At 35.2% G+C, this 13,574-nt stretch overlaps 1 protein-coding gene across 3 annotated transcripts in view; it reads left to right on the top strand.

The window, feature by feature from the left end:
• Positions 1 to 13,574, top strand: part of LUZP2 (leucine zipper protein 2) — a 517,925-nt gene that overhangs the window by 36,955 nt on the left and 467,396 nt on the right. The window contains exon 2 of one of the 3 annotated variants that reach the window (XM_070783150.1): positions 11,544 to 11,615. The exons of the other annotated variants lie outside the window; for them this stretch is intronic. The gene's annotated coding sequence lies outside the window, so the exon portion shown is untranslated. The remainder of the gene's footprint in view (positions 1 to 11,543; positions 11,616 to 13,574) is intronic. 3 annotated transcript variants of the gene reach the window in all.

The following is a 13,574-nucleotide window of genomic DNA, read 5'->3' as shown; positions in this document are numbered from 1 at the left end:
AACCTCTAAATGAAAATAGCATACATATTTCCAAATGCCAAAGGGTCAATTTAACGTCTCCCATACGGGAGTGGGTAGCTAGCTGTTCCCTTCTCCAAGGGATCTTCCCAACTCAGAGATAGAACCCAGGTATCCCACATCGAAGGCAGATTCTTTACCAGCTGAGCCACCAGAGAAGCCCTAGAATACTGAAGTGGGTTAGCCTATCCCTTCTCCAGTAAATCTTCCCAACCCAGGAATGGAACCAAAAGTATCCTGTAGTGCAGGCGGATTCTTTACCAGCTGAGCTACCAGGGAATCCCTCCAAATGCCAAAGGGTCAATTTAATGTTTCTTTTAAAAGTGTTTCCTTCAAAAGTGTTTCCTTCCTCCCTCCTCTCTCCCTCCCTTTTTTCCTCCATTCTTCCTTTTTTGTCTGTATATCTATCACCTTTTTTTCTGTAGAGGATGAACATTGATTTAAAGGAAATACCATCATGTTCATGGGTTGATCTGTATTTCTTTGTGGCTCCTAAAGCAATCATTCTACGATGAAGTGCTTAACTTCCTGCAGGACTCCAACCTAATAAATCAATTAGTAGGAATTAATCAGGTGTATAACTCATGACACCCAGGGGAAAAGTGTATATTGCTGCTTCTGTTACAGACAGAGCATTTCTAACTGAACATTGATTCATCCAGGGTTCATTCGGGTGTAATTTATTGCCCCCAAAGCTATGGTTTTGGTATAGTTAATGATTAAAGTAGGAGGTCTAACTTTGATTTGAGGATGCAATTTTAATCTCATTATTCACCTTTTTGATAAAATATGAGAAAAGGCAATTTAAGAGTTATCAGTTATAACTTTCCACTGCTTATTTTAGTCATCATGATCTTTGATTACAAAACACTATATATATATACATTTGAACTATGTTTCACATGATTTTGTTAAATTAGTGTCTCATGCTTAAAGAATATTCTGCTGAATTATTTTAATACTTGCTAGTGCTTGACAGTTCTTATGATGTATTAGAAGCTGATGAATAACCAGAATTTTATTTCTGCTGAAGGACTTGTCTTTCTGTTCCAGACCTTACCTCAATGCTTTTGGCACACTGGGGCAGACGTTTCAGTTCTTCAATGAAATGGACTAATCCATCAAAGTGCTCCCTCTGTCCCTTTGCATCCTGTCACAGTGCAGCAATATTTAGACAGTACTTCAGGAGACCCCACTGTGTGTCTTGGAGGTGGGGTTCTACACTTCTCTAGATGACCTTCGACATGGACTGGACTAGTTCACTTAAACATGAGGATAGAAATCCCAAAGTTTTTGCCCTAGCTAAACTCTGTGGGGAACATGATACTGATGCTTTTTTTTTTTTTTTATCTTTATTGAAATAAAAGCGATTTGAGTCCTTGGTAACCTCCAGTCATATCTCTCTTATCACATGTGGGATTCTGGGAGCCAAGTTTCATTTGTTTAAAGGAAACATTAAACAAATAGTATTATTGCCAGTCAAAGAGGATCCGAGCAATATATTCTGAAGATACTTTTTTGTTTTTCCTCAGTATTTTTTTATCTTCTGGACGAGAGATAAATTCTGAAGGAGATCAGCCCTGGGATTTCTTTGGAAGGAATGATGCTAAAGCTGAAACTCTGGTACTTTGGCCACCTCATGCGAAGAGTTGACTCATTGGAAAAGATTCTGATGCTGGGAGGGATTGGGGGCAGGAGGAGAAGGGGTCGACAGAGGATGAGATGGCTGATGGCATCACTGACTCGATGGACGTGAGTCTGAGTGAACTCCGGGAGTTGCTGATGGACAGGGAGGCCTGGTGGGCTGCAATTCATGGGATCGCAAAGAGTCGGACACAACTGAGCGACTGATCTGATCTGATCTGATCTGATAATGTGCTGAAAAGAACAGACAATAGTTAGGGACTCTCTGAATGTCTCCATAAGAATATAGATAGTGACAACTACTAAATAAAATGTTTTTAAGAAGTAATTTTAATTAAGTATATATTAGTTCAAAAGCAGTTTTATTTATTAAAATTAATAGTTTTTTTGAGGGACTTCCCAGGTGGTGCTATGGTAGAGAACCCTCCTGGCAATGTAAGAGACGTAAGAGACACGGGTTCGATCTCTGGGTCAGGAAGATCACCTGGAAGAGGGCATGGGAACCCACTTCAGTATTCTTACCTGGAGAATCCCGTGGACAGAGGATGATGGGCTACAGTCCATGGGGTTGCAAAAAGTCAGACATGACTTAAGCAACTAACACGCACGTGTAGTTTTTCCAAACTTCAAGGGTAAAGAGGTGTAATCACATTCTCTGTCTAACAGGTAGCTGTATATCTGGATGGATATATATATATATATATATATAAATATTTCAGGCTATACTAGTTTAATTCTTTACTAGAATGTGAGAAGTCTCCCTTTACTTTGGTAAAAATCACAATCTCTCTATCTCTGTCTCCTTTTCATCTCTGTCTCTGTCTGTCTCTCTCTATGGATCCATAGATAGATAGATAGATTTGTGTGTGTGGGTTCTTGCTCTCTCACATACACACACAATTTGTTATTTGTTAGCATCTTCTGGAAATTTCTTCCTGTTCTTTCAGTGCCTCTATTCTTTATTTCCCACCCTTGCTTCCCACACACAAACACACACAGACCCCACTTAATCCAGCCTTGAGAAAATCAGTCTTTACACTGAGCATAATCTTTTTTTCTTAGAAATTGGGTCACTCAACAGTCTGCTTCTGGGTCACTGACTCATTTTCTTTGCAAATGCTTCAGTCTTCTGTAGAGCTTTAAAAATTTCTCAGAGAACAGTCTTAAAAATCTTTCAAAGGCAAAGGTCGGAATACAAACAGCACTGAATGGAGTGTGGTTTATAATTGGTAGTGCTGAAGGGTTTGGATTTGTGACCACGGAATTCTAAGAAGCAGGAAAGTGCAAATTCCCAGGTCCGGACTTCCGTTGCCTGTTAGATGTCTTTGCAGAGGTCTCTCAAAGTGACTGTTATTGAAAATATGGCTCAATCCTCTATTCATAGTAAGTAGGGGCATTTTGCTTCTGTGGAAGAAGTATAAAAGTTTCCTTTCATGAAAATCTGATGGCTAATTGAAAATGCAAAAGGAAGTAAATGATTCTTTAGAGTCAAAATCATCTTTCTCAGCATGTTTCAAGGGACACTAGTTTCTGTAGATATTAATAGGCCTTAAATGAGCAAAATAATCCTCTTGAGGGAAACGCTGTGTTTAGGAAAGTTAAACAAGTTTCTTTATTGCAGGAATTTTTATAATCTTTGATATACTAATGCAGATGAACCTCTAAGGAGTGGATAAATATGCAGAAATTACTAAATTTATTTAGCCACCAAAGAACATCTCATGGAAGCATAGGTTCTTTGAAACATATTTTTGAAAATGCTGTTATATATGTTAATAGTATAGTGGTTTTTTTTAAATGATGATTAAAACCTGGAGAAGCTTTTTTTCTTTTTGGAGAATGGTAGTGACCTGTTTGAGATCAAGCCAAATTCCTTATTAATGCCCAAGAAAATAGTTATTTCATTGGCTTCTACCATCTGTTTCTTTTCTATGGAGTGACCATAACAAAGCAGCTTGGAGAGTCTGCTTTCTGTAAAGATGAGCTAAAAGGTATTGAAGACAATATCCACCCCTTCAAACTCTGGAATCCTGCCAAATAAATTACCTAACATGACTTTTGTAGTCTTACTTCTCTGGCTTCTAAGAACATTAATTCTTAATTGCTATCAATATAAAGTCCTGAAAGACACAGGTATTATCTGACATCACATTGTATTCCCTCTTGATTTCAGAGTTTTATACATAGTAGGTCATTAGTTGGTAGTATGTTGGGTTACATCCAAATTAGACTTCAAAACATTCTGAACATTCTTAGATTTTGTACATAATTTGGCTTCTGTCTTCTTCAGTGATATCTGTTTCCACCCTCCAGTTCTAATCAGTCAAAACTATCGTTTTCTTCCATCACACTATATTCATCCTCCATATCACAGAACTCATTTTAGTTTCTAATCATCTAGTTGTTGATATAATTTTGTGAGTTTTTTCCCCCTCTCAGTTCAGTTACTCAGTTGTGTCCAACTCTTTGGGACCACATAGACTGCAGCACGCCTGGCTTCCCTGTCCATCACCAACTCCTGGAACTTGCTCAAACTCGTGTCCATCGACTCGGTGATGCCATACAACCATCTCATCCTCTGTCATCCCCTTCTCCTCCTGCCTTCAGTCTTTCCCAGCATCAGGGTTTTTTCCAGTGAGTCAGTTCTTTGCATCAGGTGGCCAAAGTATTGGAGTTTCAGTTTCAACATCAGTCCCTCCAATGAACACCCAGGACTGATCTCCTTTAGGATGGACTGGTTGGATCTCCTTGCAGTCCAAGGGACTCTCAAGAGTCTTCTCTAACACCACAGTTCAAAAGCATCAGTTCTTTGGCGCTCAGCTTTCTTTATGGTCCAACTCTCATATCCATACATGACTACTGAAAAAAAAATCATGGGACATTAAGTTCTATAAAATAGACTATCTCTATTTTTATCATTATGTCTTTATACGCGAGATTTAGCTGAGAAACATGTTTATTGTATTCAATAATTAGAATGAGTGAATAACTGTTCAATAATTAGAGTGAATGAATGAAAATATGAATGAATGTATAAATGTAGGCATGCTTCATTTTCAAGTGCCCAATTCACGAGATCAAATTACTGATTCAACCATGTAGCAAAAACTTTTTAAACATTAGTTTTCCAAGGGGAAAAAATATGAACACTAATACATTAGTGCTAATCATGATCTTCCTGAAAGTATATGCTGTACATTCTGACACCTGAAAAAAATTCTCAAGTAGTGGTTTCTAAAAAGCACATTCAGTAGTTAATATTCATGATCAGGAAGAGACACTATTTCTATCAATATAGTGCCCTCTTAAACAAAGGTTAATACATGCTTATCCAACGTCAGGAATCAATGGTTGAATGCTTTTAACCGGCAAATTCTAAATTCTAGATAAATAAAAATATTGTTTTGCTCGAGATCACTGGTAGTAGTCTAGCAGTTCTTTACAAATGGTGACCTTTATCTCTTATCATAGGGCAAATTCATATGGTTATTTGAGAGAGTTTACATGTAATACAAAATTAGGTGTCAAAAGTTAAATAATGATAATCTGTCAAGTTATATAAGTCCATATATAAAATACTTTAAATTTTTCAGTTTTATTTTCTTTTTGAAAAGTGATAATATTATTTTGTGTACTTCTAATAGGTTATTATAGACTAGTAATAAATATCTCCATTTATCTTCAAAATATTCATGGGTCTCCAAACCATTTTGGGAAGAGAAGTCATTTGAGTTTTTTTTTTTTAACCTTCTTAAAAATAAAAATATATCAAAATTATGTTTTTATTTTAGACTTTTTTTTCTTGTGGGAGTTTTCATTGAAATCCCTACAAACCTTGGCCATTAACTTACTTTAATTCTTGTTCTTTTTTTTTTCCTTTCATATTCTGGCTGCAGATTTTAATACTGGTACCTTTCTTTGTTTAGTTCATCAAAAGTATTCTGATTCTAATACTAAGACATCTAAAAATGCAAATGTGATGCACACAGTTATGATGAATTCACTGAGAAGATTTACATTATCATTATCACTTTGGAGATTCAGAGCCAGTTAAATGAATAACATCAGTACTATCATATTTACCTGCCAGTTTTTCTGCTTGACATCTGTAACAGTTGTTAGGTCTGAAATTTGATTTTTGATTAAACTATCACTCATGTGCTAGGTATCAGACTACTCATTGAATGCATATATACACAACTTATATACATATATGACATACAGATATAAATGTACAGTATCTTCTCTAGTAAAAATAAATACTTGCTTTTGGTCACATTCTTATCTACTTATTACACCTGTTGTATAACTCTCTAGAAAATACTTCTAGAAATAAAGATCTGTATTTGGTTTTTTAAATACTATATAAAGTACCATAGGGGCTCCAATGGATGGACATTTGAGTTGTTTATTCTGTTCACATCACTGAATATCCTTGTTTATATATCAATCCATATTTTTACTAATACAACTGTGGGACACATTTTGGGATGTAATTCGCATTTTTCATTAATTAAATTCTCAGATAAAATTATATAATAAATTTCTGTTTAGAAATAATATCAAAATAAAATTAAATAAATATAAATAATGATAGTCTTAGTCATGTTAAAATTCAACTGGTTTAAAAAATTGGATTCCCTGAAGCAAGACCTTCTACAGATCTGTCTTCTCCAGGTTGCTAACTGTGTTTTAAGGAGTTTCATTCAGTTCCACGTGTGGAAGATTTCATCTGTTTTTGACTTACCTTCTCCAGAATTCCAAAGTGTTTGATCGTTTATATTTTTATAAGGAATAGTTATCTCCTAATCATTCAGATCTTATATTGCTTTGCAATTGACACTTTCATATCTGTTTAATTTTGCCAAAATAATGCTTAGTTGTTTTATTCTTAGTTTTGCTTAAAACCTCCAAGGTCTTAAATCATTTTACTCGCCTTTCAAACTGTCTTCTCTGTTTCTCTGATGTACTCTTATATGGATATTCATGGAATTTAAAATATTCTGGTATCCCAGTATAAAAAAAATATGAACATAAAATTTATTCTTGCAGACTTCTGTTACATTTTCCATTTAACTCTTCCCTTCTTTATTCTCTGTGTCTTGTCAAGAGCCTCTTTTAATATTTTAAAAAAATTTTGTAAAGGTTTTTGAAGCTTCCACTTATAAGTTCTTTGTAGCAATTTCTTTAAGTTGTCTGTTTCATTCTTAGTGTGCATATATATAACATAGAGCATGATATTACCCCTCTTGCCAAGTATTAGGATTATATGAAATAATTGATGCATACTATTTAGAGATTAAATCCATTTGCCTGTCTCCTCCCTACACCCCAGTTTTTACTCTCTATCTTTCTGCTACTTTATTTTAAATAATATTTATAAATATTAAAATACCTTAAAACATTTTTTAAAAAGCGTAAAAATATATAAGGACATACATCACTCCTTTTTAAAATGTGTACCTATTTAGTTAAATGAAAGGTACTAAAGTGTCTTTGAATCCAAATCAACTCTGTGGTGATGAAAAGAAAATTGCTTCACTTAATCATTTTCTGTTTGTTGAACACATGTCTCTAAATCTTTGCAGTATGTTAATGACAGGTTCATGTTGGATTTTTAAAGTATTTTCATCAAGTTGATTTCTAGAATAGTTTTTTATATCCCACCTTTTTCTTACGCATTTTTGAGATGAAGTACAAATTTAAAATATATGTTTCCTAAATACTGTAGTAACATTATATGTATATTACATTTAAAATATATACACACACACACACACACATATTTTGATCTAGCAATAGAACATGATGATTTAAAAAAGGACAATATACGTAGTCTTCACATAGAAGGTAATTGAATATTAAATGTTCTTGAACTTTCTACATCTAGGAGAGGTAAAGAAACCATCGATAAATTAATTATTAGGGAAAAATCAGTCTTTCAAGAAGATAATTTTTTTATGGCAGTAAAAACAATTATCACTTAGGACCTTTCCTAATTATTGTAACAATGTCATCTAAACAATATTTATAATAAAGATGCTACTGTTTCTTTTGATGGCCCTTACCCATGCAAATTATTGAAAGTCTTACAACTGAATTTATAAATCTCACTTCATTAAGTTCATTTCGTGAAGTGTCTTTCTAAAACAACCCTGAAATTATATATTACTGTAGTTTTGCCAAGAGAATGCACTGGTAATAGCAAACACCCTCTTCCAACAACACAAGACTCTACACATGGATATCACCAGATGGTCAACGCCAATATCAGATTGATTATATTCTTTGCAGACTAAGATGGAGAAGCTCTATACAGTCAGCAAAAAAAAAAGACCCAGAGCTGACTGAGGCTCTGATCATGAACTCCTTATTGCCAAATTCAGACTTAAATTGAAGAAAGTAGGGAAAACCACTAGACCATACAGATATGACCTAAATCAAATCCCTTATGATTATACAGTGGAAGTGAGAAATAGATTTAAGGGACTAGATCTGATAGATAGAGTGCCTGATGAACTATGGATGGAGGTTTGCAACATTGTACAGGATACAGGGATCCTGTACATGACCATCCCCATGGAAAAGAAATGCAAAAAAGCAAAATGACTGTCTGGGGAGGCCTTACAAATAGCTGTGAAAAGAAGAGAAGCAAAAAGCAAAGGCGAAAAGGAAAGATATTCCCATCTGAATGCAGAGTTACAAAGAATAGCAAGGAGAGATAAGAAAGCCTTCCTCAAAGATCAATGCAAAGAAATCAAGGAAAACAACAGAATGGGAAATACTAGAGACCTCTTCAAGAAAATTAGAGATACCATGGGAACATTTCAGGCAAAGATGGGCTTGATAAAGGACAGAAATGGTATGGATCTAGCAGAAACAGAAGATATTAAGAAGAGGTGGCAGGAATACACAGAAGAACTGTACAAAAAATATCTTCACCACCCAGATAATCACGATGGTGTGATCACTGACCTAGAGCCAGACATCCTGGAATGTGAAGTCAAGTGGGCCTTAGAAAGCATTACTACGAACAAAGCTAGTGGAGGTGATGGAATTCAGTTGAGCTATTTCAAATCCTGGAAGATAATGCTGTGAAAGTGCTGCACTCAGTATGCCAGCAAACTTGGAAAACTCAGCAGTGGCCACAGGACTAGAAAAGGTCAGTTTTCATTCCAATCCCAAAGAAAGACAATGCGAAAGAATGCTCAAACTACCACACAATTGAAAATCATCTCACACACTAGTAAAGTAATGCTCAAAATTCTCCAAGCCAGGCCTCAGCAATATGTGAACCGTGAACTTCCAGATGTTCAAGCTGGTTTTAGAAAAGGCAGAGGAACCAGAGATCAAATTGCCAACATCCACTGGATCATGGAAAAAGCAAGAGAGTTCCAGAAAAACATCTATTTCTATTTTATTGACTATGCCAAAACCTTTGACTGTGTAGATCACACTAAACTATGGAAAATTCTGAAAGAGATGGGAATACCAGACCACCTGATCTGCCTCTTGAGAAACCTGTATGCAGGTCAGGAAGCAATAATTAGAACTGGACATGGAACAACAGACTGGTTCCAAATAGGAAAAGGAGTACATCAAGGCTGTATATTGTCACCCTACTTATTTAACTTCTATGCAGAGTACATCATGAGAAATGCTGGGCTGGAAGAAGCACAAACTGGAATCAAGATTGCTGGGAGAAATATTGCTAACCTCAGATATGCAGATGACACCACCCTTATGGCAGAAAGTGAAGAGGAACTAAAAAGCCGCTTGATGAAAGTGAAAGAGGAGAGTGAAAAAGTTGGCTTAAAACTCAACATTCAGAAAACAAAGATCATGGCATCCGGTCCCATCACTTCATGGGAAATAGATGGGGAAACAGTGGAAACAGTGTCAGACTTTATTTTGGGGGGCTCCAAAGTCACTGCAGATGGTGATTGCAGCCATGATATTAAAAGACACTTACTCCTTGGAAGGAAAGTTATGACCAACCTAGATAGCATATTAAAAAGCAGAGACATTACTTTGCCAATAAAGGTCCATCTAATCAAGGCTATGGTTTTTCCAGTGGTCATGTATGGATATGAGAGCTGGACTGCGAAGAAAGCTGAGTGCCAAGAATTGATGGTTTTGAACTGTGGTGTTGGAGAAGACTCTTGAGAGTCCCTTGGATTGCAAGGAGATCTAACTAGTCCATTCTAAAGGAGATCAGTCCTGGGTGCTCATTGGAAGGACTCATGCTAAAGCTGAAACTCCAATACTTTGGCCACCTCATGCTAAGAGTTGACTCATTGGAAAAGACTCTGATGCTGGGAGGGATTGGAGGCAGGAGGAGAAGGGGATGACAGAGGATGAGATGGCTTGATGGCATCACTGACTCGATGGACATGAGTTTGAGTGAACTCCGAGAGTTGGTGATGAACAGAGAGGCCTGGCATGCTGTGATTCATGGGGTCTCTCAGAGTCAAACACGACTGAGCAACTGAACTGAACTATAGTATCTATAATACAGTATAGTATAGTATTTATACTATAGTACTGTAGTATCTTAGATTTGTGCTTCATCTCAAAAGTGTTTAAAAAGAAGGTGGTATATAGATTGTATAATGAACTAAGCCCAGGACTTTTGTATTAAAATGCACCTACTCTTATTTATATAATATATATTCAAGTCACAGATTCTTTATTTTTAGTAGTACAAGTAGGTACTACTAATAAAGAAACTTTTAAAAAATATCTCACTTTTGAAACAAAATTTGTTAGATTTCATTAAGGTATATTCTAAAAGTTAGTTTCACTCTAGTCTATGACGTTAAAATGAAAAAAGAACTTTTATTACAAATGATTACAAATACTTTTTCAAATACCACTTACCATGACAGTTTAATGCAAAAGAGTCAACATTTCATATGAAAAGAACTACCAAAAAATCGAGCTTTATCTTTAAATAAAATCTACCTTTTAATTATGAATACTATATTTACTACCTTGCTTTATCTTAAAAATTGTAAATAAGCCAACCTGGGTTAGCCAAAATAAATAGAATATTTAGTTACTTGTGTGTGTGTTCTCCAGTAGCTTATTTTGTAGACACTTCTCCAAAAGAAAATGGACTTCTACATTTCTTTCATGCACTCAAAATCTAACCCCCACCCCACACACACACATACACACACACACACAGCAAAAACATAAACAAGCAATACATAGATGGAGATATAAAACTGAGATTAAACACATTAACATATGCATAATCACACTTACAAAACCATAAAATTAAGAGCAAAATAAATCTGTATTCAAATCCTGCCTTTGAATGATCTTTCATGTTGTATGATCTTTCATGTCTTGTGATCTCTGATCATCAAGTGGCAAGCATAATAATGAAAAACCTGTATTTCAAGCAAGGATGGGCATAAAGATACATACAGCCTGAGATTCGAATAGTATCATGAAATAGCTTCACTATCTATGGCATAACTATTTTTAGATTTCTATTTACATTAAAGAAACACTTAAATTTAAGTCACCATAGTAAAAGTCTGATAATTGTAATCATAATGCATTTTTAAGAAATAGAGTAGATCTGTATTTCAGAGAATAGATAGTATATCAAAGATGAATTAATTGAGTTTAATCACATAAACATGCCAAATTATTAAGTCAATGGTGTTCCCTTCCCAATAGTAAGTACATTTTGGAAAGAGAGAAAGGTCCCCGGGAAGGCATGTAACATAATCAGGTTTGAAAGTAATAGAAAAACAGTGATGAAAGAAAAAATTAAAGATGATATATAACAAAATATCTATACAGTATTACCATTTCTACCTCCACACTTCCTTACCATACCACTCATTGTATGTTCCCCTCTCTAGAAGAGAAAACATCAGAGTTGAATGCCAGAATTGTGGGGGATTCTAACATGTAAAGCTGACAGAACATATAAGGTAATCTCTGTTGCATTTTAAAAGCCAGGAATTGATGACCACAACCGATGCTTTAGATAAGATCACCCCTTTAGACACAAAAAATGGGGGAGAAATATGCCCAGGGGAATTAACATTTGGTTTCCATGTGCCATTTACCAAATTGGTAGTTATGTTTTTACTAATGGTAAATATCAATTTGGAGAATATTTCTTTTTGTAAAAATAATGCTAGTTATAGCTATTATGAAAAGTGTGTATACAGAGAGGCAGTGGATATAGTCCCTCACTTTCCATAGTCAATGAAACAAAATAATATGGATAAATGCTGGGACAGAGCCCTCATTTGGGCGTTATATATGATTATTCAAAATAGGTTTTGACAATATGCTAGTTTGCTAGTTTGAATTATAATCACTTTCAGCTATACAAATAGGTGATCTGTCATTATTTTGAATGGCTTTGTCACTTAACAATTTAGCTGTCCCTCACAGGTTTGTGGTGAAGATCAATGGAAAAGGCTTTTATTTAGCAATGAAATTTGAGGAGATTAGTTCAGGTTGATTAACTGAGTTAGGGTTGCTTAGTTTCATGGGGTTTCTTTGTTTTGATTAAAAGAGGACATCTTTATTACCTGTTTGTCTAGGAACATAGGACATTATAACAGATATTATAAAAGTGGGCACTCATGACTTTTGGAAAAATTGTGTCAAAAAGTATTAAGGGATAATTGGGCTTATTTATTTTTGAAATATATGTACTTTTAATGATAAGATGATCCTGTAGATCATTTAAATTTGCATATAAGGAAACTGATACTTAGAATCAGAAAATGTGTTTGATTTATTTAAAATATGAGGGATGAATTTGTGAAAAGAATATATTGACTTAGTCTAGCTACTTTAACAAGCCAATTGGTATTTTTACGGGAGAACCACAGTAGATCATATGTCCTAAAAATCTAAATGCACCTTTGTTTTATTCGCAAATTAGTATGACTATGTCTCTGTGACCATATGTCTCTGTGGTTGGAGATGTCCTAGATTTTGTGCAGTATCCCAGAGCTATTTGGAAGCTTCCAAAAAAAAAAGAAAAAAGAGACTTTTTAGCATTTCATTTGAAAATGGCCAAGAGCACAGATACAGCCAATGTGAACTGCAGTGTTTATGGGTAGCAAAATACAAATGTCACTGAAGTAGAAAACTTTGAATGACTGTTTGTCCTGCAGTGCAAATGAAATACCATATTTTATTGCCAAGACTTTGCTATGGTGTTTTGTGTTTTGGTTGTGTATTAAAATAGAACCATTTTGTGTTTTAAAAGAAAAAGAAAACTTTGAATGAGATGAATCATATGACCCCACCACGTGTTCTCAGTTGCTCAGTCACGTCTGACTCTGCAGACCGACGGACTGTAGCCCACCACGCTCCACTGGGCGTGGGATTTTTCAGACAAGAATACTGGAGTCAGCTGCCGTTTCCTTCTCCAGGGGATCTTCCTGACCCAGGGACTGAACCTGTGTCTGTTGCGTTTCCCGCACTGGCAGGTGGGCTGATTTACCACTGCAGCACCTGGGAAGCCCTGTGTGATTCTAAATGCTCACACTTTTAGCTGAAGAAATCTAAATGTTCATGGCACTGTTTATGGTAGCTTTTGATAAATAGGTTGGAAGATTGTTTAAAACACATAAACAAAATTATTGCTATTTAGAATGGAGAAATAAGAGGTCCCCATGCCCTGGGCTAGAAAAATAATATGAGTAAACATAGGAGAAAAACCACTCTCTCATTAAACATCTGACTTCTATAAGTATATCCTGTGAGAGAGATTTTTTTAAATAGTCATAAAATTATATGAAAATTTTAAGTTGCTGGGGCTTTGAGAACATTCATAAATCTAATTCCTTGTAGTATAGTGTAACATGTCAATCTCATTATAATGACTCAGATTTGCTAACTCTTCTGATACTAATTACGGGGGA

The sequence above is a fragment of the Bos indicus genome, chromosome 29 (assembly GCF_029378745.1).
Source record: "Bos indicus isolate NIAB-ARS_2022 breed Sahiwal x Tharparkar chromosome 29, NIAB-ARS_B.indTharparkar_mat_pri_1.0, whole genome shotgun sequence".
In the NCBI taxonomy this organism is placed as follows: domain Eukaryota; kingdom Metazoa; phylum Chordata; class Mammalia; order Artiodactyla; family Bovidae; genus Bos; species Bos indicus.
Note: the sequence above shows the minus strand (reverse complement) of the source record. Positions and strands in the feature narration are given on the sequence as shown.